This window comes from Strix uralensis, chromosome 16, assembly GCF_047716275.1.
Source record: "Strix uralensis isolate ZFMK-TIS-50842 chromosome 16, bStrUra1, whole genome shotgun sequence".
Taxonomy (NCBI): domain Eukaryota; kingdom Metazoa; phylum Chordata; class Aves; order Strigiformes; family Strigidae; genus Strix; species Strix uralensis.
The window spans coordinates 1,520,137-1,534,240 of NC_133987.1; positions in this window are offsets into that span (position 1 = coordinate 1,520,137).

Sequence of the window (14,104 nt, forward strand, 5' to 3'; positions counted from 1 at the left end):
TCTGGGTTTCTAATGGTGACTTCAAAGGGGGTGATACCCAATCTACCCACTGTCTCTGGGGTATACCATACTTCTGGGTTAATCTTTTCTTCATCCGCCACTGTGAGGGGGCATAATCTGACTTTGAGTTCTTTTTCTTCTACTTTCAGATTAATTCTCAATTCTATAATCAGATCCAAGTAAATTATAATCTGCTTCTGGTAATAATAAAAATGTTCTAATCACATATTTGCATTTTGATTCAACAATCACATCATGAAGAACCGGGGCCTCAAACGGTTCACCTTTAGCCCCTATTACACTGATTTTTTCTGATGATACTTTACAGCCTGGAGGCAGAGCCTGAATGGTAGATCTTTCAGCTCCTGAGTCCACAAGGAACTCTACCTCTTGTCGCTGAGGACCCACTTTAAGTTTTATCAAGGGCTCTTTGTTCTTTGGGGTCCCCAGCACATAGAGTTCCTGACCCCACTAATCTTCAGAAAACATTTTCTCATCTTGGATTCTCCTCCAGCAAACCTTCTTCACATGCCCCTTCCTTTTGCAATAAAAACATTCCACTTCCTTCATATTAAAGCAGGCAGAACCATTCAATGAATGAAAATCTCTGATCCCAAAGAAACCATGGTCTCCAGGTAGTCATCACATAAAACATCCTTGTTCTGCACAGCTTTACTACATGCAGGTACTGGGGAATGCACAGAACAGTTTTCAGGCTAAAATAATGCAGTTTGCTGCATGTTTGAGTTGTTACACACTCTGCATTGCCTCCTCTCAACCTGAAACTCCTACTCCTGGGTCTAGACATTTAGAGCAAGGGTAGCTTAAATCTACCGAGACTGTTGCACATGTACTTCCAGATGCAATCAAATAAAGCATCTGGGCAGCTATACCACACACGCGCTGCGCGGTGTTTACATAGCACATCACAAATTACAAAACTGGTAAGCTCTAGGCCACGGCCTGTTGAGGAGAAAGTCTGCAAAGGGCACAGCAGCATCCTCCTTCTTTGGAAAAGACACAACATTTATGAGCTGCCTAGTCAGTGTGCTACAATTATGTCAGCTCCCCGTCTTTTGGCTAAGAAGTACAAACCAGATTAGCAGCTCCAAAAGAATGTGGTCTGGGGGCAAATTAGCTTGAACTTGGCTCCCCAGCCCATATACCTGCCTGTATGCTAGAACCCTGATTCTCTTTTTTTTTTTTTTTTTTTTTTCCAACTCCTGCCAATGATGTAAGAGAGCTGCCTGCTTGAAGAACAGGCAGCCAGATTAAGCTGCAGATCTGCTCACTTTTTTCCCTCTTGGACTATTGCTTTCACTCTGATAATGTTTTACTCCGATTTTCTTATTTAAATTGATTCATCACTGTTAAGAAAAAAAAAAAAACTGCTGAAGCTAGCCAAGGGCTTGTATCTATCACAGTGATCTTTTGATCCTTGTCTACAGTCCTTAAAATACCAAGAGGATAGAAAGTTCTAAGCTGTCACCTTCTGATCACCAAGTCAAGCAGGCAAAGGTATACTGAATAATAAATGAGTTAGGAAGAAGTGAAACGACATTTAAATAGATCATTATCTGGGTATCCAAATTGATAACGAGAACAATACCACCACTTCAAGTCGGAATCCACCTAAACTTTCTGAGCTTCTCTCAGCAGTTCCTCTCCCTTGCCAATCTTCTATCTTTTCTAGCTTCTTCCTAATATTTGCCCAAGACTTAGCCACAAACTGAGTCTTTAATAATGCCTGCCCCACAGGGGTGGCAGGATCTATTCCTGAGTACAACTGTTATTAATATTCTGCCCTCGGGGAACTGACTCTCTAATTCCTTGAATTATGATCATTCTTAAATCTGCCATGTGGGTTTGGTGGCCTGGGTCTTGATTATTCCAGTTGGGTTTTACCCACAGCCACTTCTGATCTGCTGTGGGACCCACTTGATGTTGCTGGTCCCAAAGTCTCATACCTGCCCTCCTGATCATATCTCGTTCCTCCATAGTAAATAGAATTCCTAGGATAGATTGTAATTCATCCCAGGTATATAAATTTGGGCCAAGAAACTGGTCCACCTGTTTGGCTATGCCAAGCAGGTCCTCTAATAAGTTCCCCATTTCTTTTTTAAAATCTCTCACATCTCCAGTGTTGAGGGGAACAGCGACATACCCCGTTCCCGGTTCCCCTTGTGCCCCCACTCCTGGCACAAGCATTTCTCTAAGGGGGTATAATCTCCCTTCCTTAACTTTGCTTCGGGTAACCCGCTGAGGGGGTCCGGGAGATTCAGGGTCAGAATCATTGGTTACAAGTATGAGCGGGTTAGAAGGGGGGGGGGGGAGCTCAGCACAGAGCCCCCTCGAGACAGTTTACTGCAGCCTGTCTCTGAGCAGAAGCCTAAACGCTAATTTGGGGCCGCTCGGTGCCCCCTGCCCCAGCCCCAACCCCCTCCCCGCCCCGGGGCAGCTGGGTGCTCGGGACAAGCCCTCCCGGCTGGGGAGTGGGCAGCTCTGCCCCCCCCCTCCCCCACGCTGGGCCAGGCTCCGCGACACTGCTCCAGGGCTCGGCTTGGGCACGCTGCTCGGGTCGGGCCGGTGGCGCCCCGGGAACAAGCCCTGTCCCAGCTGGAGCCAGCAGCGGGAGGAGTTCAGCTGCCCCCTCCCATGGATCCAGAGGGCTTGCTTTCCCTCTGTCCCATCTTCCAGAGTGCCTTCTTTCACACACACACACGCTCCCCTTATTCGTGACTCGCTCCTTCGCAGGCTACGAGAACTGCACTACTAAAGGGTCCGCACTCGGGTGATCTCTTCGAGACCTCTCACTCACTCGCACTCTGGGATTACCAACCCCAACCGAACGGCTAACCGCACAAACGCAAATACTTACTCCTCCCCGGAGTCTTCGATCAGTCTTCGTGCACAAAATTTCAGGGGTTCTGCAGATTCTTTTGCTCACTCCCAAGTCTGAATTAAAAGGGGTTCGGATATCCAGCGTTTTGGTCACGAGATCCTCAGACTGGGGCTATCCGAAGATAGGGCGCCTCCCCTATCTGGGGTTTCGCACCAAAAGATCTGGATCCGAGTCACGGCACCAAATTTGTTATTGATTAATTGTAATTTAGTGGGAAATAACCACTTCTCAATTTTTAGTGATGAATAAAATTTTATTAGCAAGCGGCGAGTGAGCAAAACAGCGCTGGGTGTGCCGGGAGTCTCTGCTCTACCAAGACACACACCTTACAGGACAGCACTGAGTCCCTTTATAGTGTAGGCTTCATCCATATTCATGATGGGCATACCCTGAGGGGTCTGCAAAGGTGTAAACAAGTTTCCCGGGCTTTTCTCCTGTTTTCGCGGGCTTTTCTCAGGTTTCCGTCACAGAAGGGGGGATGACTCAGCACAGGGGTTTTTGTAGTGGCTTGAAGATGGGGGCCATTTTAGCTCCCTTCTAACAACTGATTTTAACAATAGAAACTATACACATATATCTTATTTCTTATTTACATAAGAGAATTACAAAACTGTTCGGCCACAACATCCTGACTACAACTTCCTTTTCCCCTTGAGATTTGAATAACAAATACCATATATGTTTTATTACATTGGGACATTGGCAGCTTGTGAGAAGAGGAGTGGAGACTGTTCTTATAACTTCAAGATCTCCATTAGGTTTCCCATCACTATGGGTATTTTGCTAACCGGAGAAGCTTGCTTCCCTCCCTCTTCAGGTCATCGGCAAGACCTCTGCATGATGTGCAGTATGGAAGAGCACGTTAACGAGGCCCTGCAATCCTCAGACACTGCCATCCAGCCTTGGGCTGTCGTGCGTGTTCTCGCACGTAAGTCATTTCAGTTGCTTTTACAGGGTTTTTTTTTCCATTCTTGTAGGAGAGAACTACTAACTTCTCTTTTAGGAATAGGAAAAGATTTCCAGCTTGGCACGCAGGGAGGCGCCCGCCAATGCTTACACCGCATTGTCAACACCATGCAGAAGGCTTGTCTGAGTCGGAGAAGCAGGTAAGCATAAGCAAATTACTTTTCAATGTTCTCAGGCTTTTTGATCACCTTGATGTACTCCCATCAAGGAAACCCCACACCAAGAGCTTTCAGACAAAGCAAAAAACTCGGAGGAGCTAACTCTCTGCCTTACCATTTAGATACAGATTGGACATCTCTTCTCGATCAACTACCATTGTCCATCAAATATTTATGGGCTCCCTGAGATCCAGAGGTACTTTTCCATTGCTCTCCTTGGAATTGTCTGTGTCCTTCTGTCTGCCTGTGATAAACAGCTGATGGTGTGACTGGCGTAGTAGCTATGGAGGACGTAAACTGGCACAGTCAATTGACTTCCCCTGTTGCTGAACATCTTGATTTGCCTTCCAGTCACGTGCCTGAGCTGCAACGCGGTTTCCGATTCCCACAGATCCTTCCTGGATATTATTCTGGATATAGAAGTAAGAGGGTTTGTAACTGTGCTTTGGGATGTCCCAAGGCCCCTGTGGCTTTCCTGAATCAACAGAGTTGACTTAAAAATGTATCCCGCAAACGCAGGAGAGCCTGGTGGTGGGTGGGAGGTGGAGTGGATGGTATGCTCCTGGGGAGGCCATGGCAGTGGTCTCCCTGTAGGTGCTGGCCTTAAGCTGAACAAGCACACGTTCAACTCCCTGCACCCTTGATGTACTCTCATCCTTCTTCCCTTTGCTCTTCCTCAACACCCGCCTGGCTCCTAGGCTGATGGGTTGTGTTGTTTTCAACTGAGCGGTGACACAGAGATGCAGCTCTTGATAGCCCCGTGAATCCCTGGGCAATGAGGGAAATGTCGAGCATAACACCCTCTTTCTGCCTCATTCTGGACACTCCTTGCGGGTTCACAGTGGCTCTCCTCAGCATCACCTAGCTGGGTGTTTGTGTAAACTAGTCAGTGTTTGGGCGAGGGTATCTCCCGCAGCTCAGTGCTCTCCTTTCTCACTCCTCCAGGCCGCATCATCTGTCACTGCAGCTCTGGAGAATTTTGTGAAACCTCAGCAGCTGGATGGTGAAAAGTGCTTTAAATGTAGCAAGTAAGATGATTACTAACAACACATTAGTACGAGGTTGTGTGTGAAGGTGCTGTATGTCATCTATCACACGTCACCTTTTCACATAGGTTTAATGCACCATAATGAGACGCAGCTTTTTTTTAATATGGCCTCAGGGTACTGAATAACCTTAAAATAGCATGAGGATGTGTGAGCCATGGAAGGTTAGCTGGCCTTCTTGGGCCAAGACAGGGAGCATTTCAGCACTTGGCTCTGTGCTTGGTTTCAAGGTGTGACAAGACGGCTGCTGCCTCCAAGAAGATTACGGTCCATCACGTGCCCAGGATTCTCACGATGTGTCTCAAAAGGTGTGATGTCACTGGCAGGAAGATCAGCAAGGTGTGTATGCAATTGGGAGTGCAACTTCCTCTTCCTGGAGCAGATCTCCCAAAGCAGTGCGCTCTTTCACGAGCTGTTCGTGTTGAGTTTTTCGTTTTCTTCTGGGGAGGGGAGAGTTCCTGTGGGAAGAGCAGCACGTACTCTGCTCCAACAGAGCTGCTTTGGCCAAGAACAGTTTCCTGCTCCCCAAACCATGACATGTTGCTTTAGGGAAAACCAAGTATTCATGAACCCCAAAATTGTATTTATGCACCTCTGGCCCCTGGTCTTGGAAGGCTATTTCATGTAGTAGTTCAGGATCATTTCTGAGCCCTCTCGGTCTCTCCGTAGCTTGTGGAGTATCCCCAGTACCTGGATCTTCGCCCGTACACGTCTCAGACAGATGGAGAACCGCTCCTCTACTCTTTATATGCTGTCCTGGTACATCGTGGTGACACCTGTCACGCAGGACACTACTACTGCTACGTGAAGGTAAAGATCAACATCCTTCCTCGCAAAGGAAATACGTGTGCTGGGGACGACAAATGTTCATGGCAGTGTTACTGGCAGCCAAGGTTTTGGGGGAGAAGGTCTCCTTAGGAGCTGGACTGGATTTGTTTTGATTTGATGTACTCTTGGTTCTGTAGTTTTCTGCCTGTGTTTTTGCTGAGGAACCACGCAGTTCATCTCCGGGTATCGATGCCTTTTTTTACAGGCCAGCGATGGACTGTGGTACGAGATGAACGATGCGTCTGTGGATCCTTGTGACTTCGACACAGTCCTCAGTCAGCAAGCCTATTTGCTGTTTTATGTCAGGTAAAAACAAATATTAAAATGTGATCAGAGTACATTTCCTTTTCCTGGCTTGGCTTTTTTTCTTCTCATCCTCTTTCTGTTTCTATTTCTATGTTTCTCTTTCTGTCATCAGAGACAATTACTACCTGCGTCCTTCAGTGCTGTCAAATCTGAACTACCCCATGTCGGTCCTTATCTTTCCTCGCTGGGCTTTAGGCTGCTGCCTTGGTGTAAACTGCTACTTGTCTGCTCTCTGAAGCTGGCTAAGAGAGAGAAGAGCACTTTAGGGGGGCCTACAGGAAAGATGGGGAGGGACTCCTTATCAGGGGGTGTAGTGACAGGACGAGGGGTGACAGTTTTAAACTGAAAGAGGCAGATTTACGTTAGATACTAGGAAGAAATTCTTCCCTGTGAGGGTGGTGAGGCCCTGGCACAGGTTGCCCAGAGAAGCTGTGGCTGGCCCCTCCCGGGAAGGGTTCAAAGCCAGGTTGGACGGCGCTTCCTGCCCGGGGCACGGGGGTTGGAACTAGATGGTCTTTAACGTCCCGTCCAACCCAAACTATTTCATGAGTCTATGATTCTATGAAATGGAGGTCGCAGGGGACCTGGTGGGAAGACCACGATCGAACATCCCATTTGTAGTCTTGGTTAGGTCTTCTCTCTGTTGTAGAAACTGCTTCAAGAAAATGACTGAACCCCAAAGGAGGCTGCAAGAACAGCCCTAAACAGAGATCACTCTTTTTTTCTCCAGGTGCTCTGAATTGCAAGTTGAAGAAGGGGCTTCTTCCTCACCAGCACCATCATCTGCCTCTTCCTTCTTCAGTCAGGGGGTGGCTGGCAGCAAACAGGAGGGTTCTGTGGAACCACAGGGTCTGCCTCATCAGACAGAGGTAACTGGGGAGGTGGGTCAGGGTACCAGATGGACGGGGGATTTCTTTCTGGGATCTTGACATTGCTCTCTTTTCCCTGCCACACTGCAGCTTTCCTCACAGTTGCATCACTGCTCCCTCTCAAAGCATCCCGCCTAGACCCATCCCATTTCTCCACTTTTGGGCCTTGTGCCTTTGCAGCCCTCCCGGAGAGCCTTTGGGAGGCCCTTAGCTGTCCCCTCCCACAGCTTCTGGGGGTTCCCCATGGTTGTGGTCCTTTCAGGAGGAAAGGGCAGGACCTTTTCACAGCTCTCTTTGCAGGACGTGGTGGTGGTCACAGAGGACTCTCCAGAGAACAGCGGCTCCTCCACACCAGCTCCCACACCCTGGGCTGCTCGGGAGCGAACCCTGCCAAGGGAGAGAGTGCGCAGCAGATCCCCACGGCAGGGCTGTGAGCTCCAGAGCCGTTTTGTGGAGCACACAGAGCACCACCACTCTGTGAGGGGGAGGAGGAGGTGGAGAGCAAGTCCTCCAGGATGGGGCAGCTCCAGGGCCCTCCAACGGCAGCTCCCAGTTAACTCCTGCACTCAGGGCTGCTTATTTTAAAAAATGGCGCTAACAAAATGTCCTGGTTTAGCCAGGATAGGGTTAAGTTTCCTCAGCAGTGGGGGGGAAGCTCTAGCCGGGTTATTCAGATACGATGCGGACATCACATCCTGGCACCTCAGGCGAGGGTACTTTAAAGACCCAAAAGGGTACCGGTGAGCCTTTGGTATAGCTACCCTGGAGGAGATTGAGCAATTGTCCACCTTACCCGGCCTCTCAGAGGACCCCTCAGTGGTGGGGTTACTTAAGGTTGAAGAGCAGCGAGTGCCAATTGCCACCAAGACGGTGCACCGGCGGCAGTACCGTACTAACCGAGATTCCCTGGTCCCCATCCATCAGCTGATCCATCGACTAGAAAGCCAGAAGGTGATCAGCAAGACTCATTCACCTTTCAACAGCCCTATATGGCCAGTGAGAAAACCTAATGGCGAATGGAGTCTGACCGTGGACTACCGTGGCCTGAATGAAGTTACGCCAGCGATGAGTGCTGCAGTGCCGGACATGCTAGAGCTCCAGTATGAGCTGGAGTCGAAGGCAGCCAAGTGGTGCGCCACGATTGACATCGCTAACGCATTCTTCTCCATCCCAATAGCACCAGAGTGCAGGCCACAGTTTGCGTTCACTTGGAGGGGTATCCAGTACACCTGGAATCGATTGCCCCAGGGGTGGAAACACAGCTCCACCATTTGCCATAGACTGGTCCATACTGCACTGGAGAAAGGTGAGTCTCCAGAACACCTGCAGTTCATTGATGATATCGTTGTATGGGGGGACACAGCTGAGGAAGTCTTTGAGAAAGGAGAGAAGATAATTGAAATCCTCCTGAAGGCTGGTTTTGCCATCAAGCGACAGAAGGTTAAGGGGCCTGGAAGGGAGATTCAGTTCCTAGGAATAAAATGGCAAGATGGGCGTCACCACATCCCAATGGAGGTGATAAACAAGATAACAGCCATGGCCCCACCAACCACTAAAAAGGAGACTCAGTCCTTCCTGGGTGCTCCGGGGTTCTGGAGGATGCACATCCCAAACTACAGCCTGATTGTGAGCCCTCTCTACCACGTAACCCGCAAGAAGAACGATTTTGAATGGGGCCCTGAGCAACAACAAGCCTTTGAACAAATTAAGCAGGAGGTTACCCAGGCAGTGGCTCTCGGGCCAGTCCGGACAGGGCAGGAGATTAAGAACATGCTCTACACCACAGCCGGGGAGAATGGCCCTTCCTGGAGCCTTTGGCAGAGAGCACATGGGGAATCCCGAGGCCGACCTCTAGGCTTTTGGAGCCGGGGATACAAAGGCTCTGAAGCTAACTATACCCTGACTGAGAAGGAGATACTGGCAGCGTATGAAGGAATTCGAGCTGCCTCAGAAGTGGTCGGCACTGAGACACAGCTCCTCCTGGCACCCTGACTGCCGGTGCTGGGATGGATGTTCAAAGGAAAGGCTCCCTCCACACATCATGCAACAGATGCCACGTGGAGTAAATGGGTTGCGTTGATAACACAACGGGCTCGAATAGGGAACCGCGACCCCCCAGGATTAGTGGAAATGATCATGAACTGGCCAGAGAGCAAAGATGCTGGGATGTCACCAGAACAAGAGGTGAAACGTGCTGAGGAGGCCCCACCATATAACGAGCTGCCAGAGGAGGAGAAACGATATGCCCTGTTCACTGATGGGTCTTGTCGCATTGTGGGAAAACATCGACGATGGAAGGCTGCGGTGTGGCATCCCACACGAGAAACCACTGAAGCTGTTGAGGGACAAGGTGAATCGAGCCAGTTCACAGAGGTGAAAGCCATCCAATTGGCTTTGGAGATTGCTGAGCGAGAAAAGTGGCCGAGGCTCTATCTCTACACTGACTCGTGGGTGGTGGCAAGTGCCCTGTGGATGTGGTTGCAGCAGTGGAAACAGAACAACTGGCAACGCAAGGGCAGACCCGTCTGGGCCGCTGAAGTATAGCAGGATATTGCAGCCCGGGTGGAGAACCTCATTGTGAAGGTGTGCCATGTGGATGCCCATATACCCAAGAGTCGGGCCACTGATGAACAGCAACACAACCAGCAGGCGGACCAGGCTGCTAAGATCGAAGTGGCTCAGGTGGACTTGGACTGGCAGCGTAAAGGTGAACTGTTCATAGCCCGGTGGGCCCATGAGACCTTGGCCCACCAAGGCAGAGATGCAACATACCGGTGGGCTCGAGATCGAGGGGTGGACCTCACCATTGACACCATCGCAGAGATCATCCACGGATGTGAGACGTGTGCTGCGATCAAACAAGCCAAACGGGTGAAGCCCCAGTGGAATGAAGATCGATGGGTGAAATATAAGTATGGAGAGGCCTGGCAGACTGACTACATCACACTGCCACAGACCCGCCGAGGCAAGCGCCACGTGCTCACAATGGTGGAAGCAACCACTGGGTGGCTTGAAACTTATCCAGTGTCCCACGCCACTGCCCGGAACGCCATCCTGGGCCTTCAAGACCGAGTCCTGTGGCGACACGGCACCCCAGAGAGGATTGAGTCGGACAATGGGACTCACTTCCAAAATAACCTCATAGATGCCTGGGCAGAAGAACACGGCATCGAGTGGGTCTACCACATCCCCTATCATGCACCAGCCTCCGGGAAGATCGAGCGCTACAATGGACTGTTAAAAACTACATTGAGAGCAATGGGGGGTGGAACCTTCAAACACTGGGACACACATCTGACAAAGGCCACTTGGTTAGTGAACACAAGAGGATCTGCCAATCGAGCTGGCCCAGCTCAGTCAAAATTTCCACGTGTTGTAGACGGGGATAAAGTCCCTGTGGTGCGCATGAGGGATCTGCTGGGAAAAATGGTCTGGGTTAGTCCTGCGCTGGGCAAAGGCAAACCCATCCACGGGATTGTTTTTGCTCAAGGACCTGGGTGCACCTGGTGGGTGATGCAGAAGGATGGAGAGGTCCGATGCGTACCACAAGGGGACTTGATTGTGGGTGAAAACACAGCGTGAATTATACTGTGCTTTTGTTAATTTTTCTTTGTTAATGCTAATTGCTAAATGGCAGCTGGATGTGACGCACATGGTATAGAATAAAGGGGTGGATTATGTCCTGGTTTAGCCAGGATAGGGTTAAGTTTCCCCAGCAGTGGGGGGGAAGCTCTAGCCGGATTATTCAGATACCATGCGGACGTCACATCCTGGCGCTGAAGCGGGACAGTCGGTTACCGCGTGTACTGTGGGATTTGCTCTGTTCTCACTGCTGTATTGGTAGATATTTTGCTCTGTTCATTGTTACCACTGTTATTGTTATTGTTGTTGTTTGTTGTGTTGCTGTTGCACTGTTGTATTAAACCTCTCCTTATCTCAGCCTCGGGGCTTTGTATTTCACTCCCTTTGTGGGGGAGGGGCAGCGGCCGCGTGGTCTCAGACCCCGGCAGGGACTAAACCATCACACAAAACAACTAAATAAAAACATCCTGAATTTTATTTCTCACATTTCCAGGTATCTTTCTACCTTCCATTTCAGTAACAAGGGCACCTGACTCTTCTCACCTAACTTCCCAATATCTGCATGACAGGTTTCAATTTGTCTGTTTTCCTCTCAACTACACCACAATTATCACTTTAAAATGGGATTCTCTTACCATAGGTACCTCTAAAAACTAATTATGCTTCAGGAAGACTCTGCTCACCTTGGAATGTGTTTGAAATGCCGGTCAGTTTTACATCAATTTTGTGTTGTTCTGTTGTCACTAGCCTTTGGGCCTCCTTCTCCATTTTCTTTCAGTGTTGTGCTGCTGCTCTTTTTTTCCCTTTCTGCTATCTTCTCTTGTCTCTGTGTGAAGACAACATGAATTGCTAAAAAGACAGGAGTCCAAGCATAGTCACACTTTGAGTTCCTGTCAGTAAATAGGTTATTTTAACCAATAAAAACACAACCTCAGCCCACAGTAGTTAGGCTCAGAACAGTTATTCTTTTATTGTGCTGAAATTCTTTTCTGAGATTGAGCTAGCCTTAGGCAGTAATATTTGTCCAAATATTTTACAATCTAAAAGCCACTCCATTCTCAGAGGTTCGCATTAAGTGAATCAGTGAGAGTGCAGGACAGTTCTAAGGCCTAGAGCTACTTAGAAAAATCTGTCTAATGCTTTGAGTAACAAGATTATCCGTTTTTTCCAATTCAGAGCAAAACATTTTGACTTTTCTAGAATATTGACTTGTGCCCCCCCCTTTCCCTCAGCAGAGGCATCAGTAGCTATCCTCTTTGTCATGCAGGTACTACAAGTCACACCAGTGAGGGGGACGTTTGCAGGGTCGCCTTCCTTGATTTCCTGGGGGGTGCGCAGGTATTCCCTGTCTTTTTGTTCTCTTTAGAACAGCCTTTGAGGAGCAGCTCATCTGCCTTGCCAGAGAGAGCAAAGAAAGGGCACTTGGCAATGAGAAGGGTGGGGGGAGCGGGATGCAGAGTGAAGCAGCCAGAGACTCTACCAGGCAACACAGACACTGTCTGGGTGGATGATAAGATGAAGTTGGTTTCTAGCTGAGCTGTCAGTTCTTCTCCAGTTTTGCTAATACCTTTCTCAGCCCCACAGAAGAAGGATCTCTGTGCCACGGCCTCTCACGGGGTATAATTCCGAGCACAGCCTAAGTCAGTGCAATCAACTGGCAGTAAGACTAAAACACCAGTGGCATCCTGAGCTGCTCTCCCCCGCATACAGGGAAACTCCCCGGTCCCAGAGGGGTTAGGCAGTATGAGAAGAGCCCAAGGTCCTCAACCAGACTCTGGCACCAGACCCTCTGGCAGGCCCCCATCCATCTATCTCTCCCTCTCCTGCCAGGGCCTGTGTAAGCTCCCCTGCTTCCCGCACATCCATACCGCATGGGGTACTTTCTTCTTCGGGTGGTTGCGGGAGGACTTTTGCCTCTACTGAATTGACTTTCTTTGTGCACCGAGGCAGAGCTAGCAGAAACAAGTAGCATGCACTTCAGAACTGGCCATCCCAGCTTTCCAGAGGAAAGCTCATCCCTCTGCCACACAAGCAGCATTCATGGAGCTCAAAGTTACTATAAAACAGAGGAGTCTAAGCCAAACATAAAACTTCCGTGCTGCACCTGCCACAAGGCAAATTCACACTCGTAACAACTGAAGCCATCCCCGTGAAATCCCCCCTGCTTCAGGCTGGGTAGGTGCTGTTGGACCAATCCACACGTTCACAAATGAGGTGCAGTGACCTGTCGGGTGCCAGAGTCCAGATCCCAGGTAGCAGCGTGAGCTTCCTGCTGCCCAGACAGAGGAGAGGGTGCCATGCCAAGCAGGGTATTTGACTTGTACCAACTGTTGGGCAGTGCACAACAGGCCAACCAAAAGATGCATCCTGCTTCCTAGACTTTATGAGCCTTTGGCACTTGCCTTTGGGGAGACTTGCAACTATGCGGGAATGGTCTCGTTACAGCTGCAGTAATGCTGAACAGGGCTCGGTGTGATTCCATGCAGCTTGCTGGCATCCCCGTATCTGCACTGATACCAGGACCACCTGCAGCCACGGACCCATGCTCATAGTCCCTTGCAGTGCTTCTGCGTCAGGCACTCTCACTGCCAGTGCTCCTTGCTCCGGGGGGCACTTGCTAATTCCCCAGCCTGAAAGAGAATGCACAAGCTAGAGGCTGGTTTCTTGCACAGACCCTGCAATCTCCATACCCATGGTGAGCCAGCCTTGGGCCACACTCTGGTAACCACAGCACATCCCTACAAGTGCAGAAGGGGAAGAACCCAAGCCACGGGTTTATTCAAGGGAAGCTGTGCCCGTGTCTGTATGTGATATTCCCCTAGCTCCAGAACTCAAAAACACGCAGACAGATTTCTATGACTGTGGCAGAGAAACTAGTGTTTCCATGCACAACCTCACCTTCTGCTTTCAGTCCAAATGCTTCTTTTGGGGGCAGGGGAATGATACAAAAAGCCCAAGTCCTGGGGAGAACTGCCCTGTGAAACACAGAAAGGGAATATATATCTGGGTCACTGAAACCAAAGCAGGAGTGGTCCCATCAGAGCTGTCCCCCTCAGAAAGTCCCCACCTGGGCACAACATGGAGCCGTGTAGTAGCTGTCATGCCAAAAGCATTTCCAGCCCCGCGCCTAGTGTGCAAGGTTTATTCTAGGAGCAGGTACCAAAAGAGCTGGGAGCAGGGGAGGGATAAAACTCCGCATATCAGTATCGGGGGAGCAAACACCTTGGCTCGTCCAGCTGGTCAGTTTGAGGCTGGAGTTCCATTGCTGGGAAGGAACATCACACCCCTCTGCCATCAGCTGGGCCAGCTGGGGGGTGAAGATATTGGCTCCATTCTCCCTCACAGAAGGAAGCCGGGGACAGATGCCATCTCTCCTCTCCCCCAGACCTCACCCCAGCAGGATCAATCCAAGGGAGGTGACAGTCCCCCTGTGCTCTGCACTGCTGA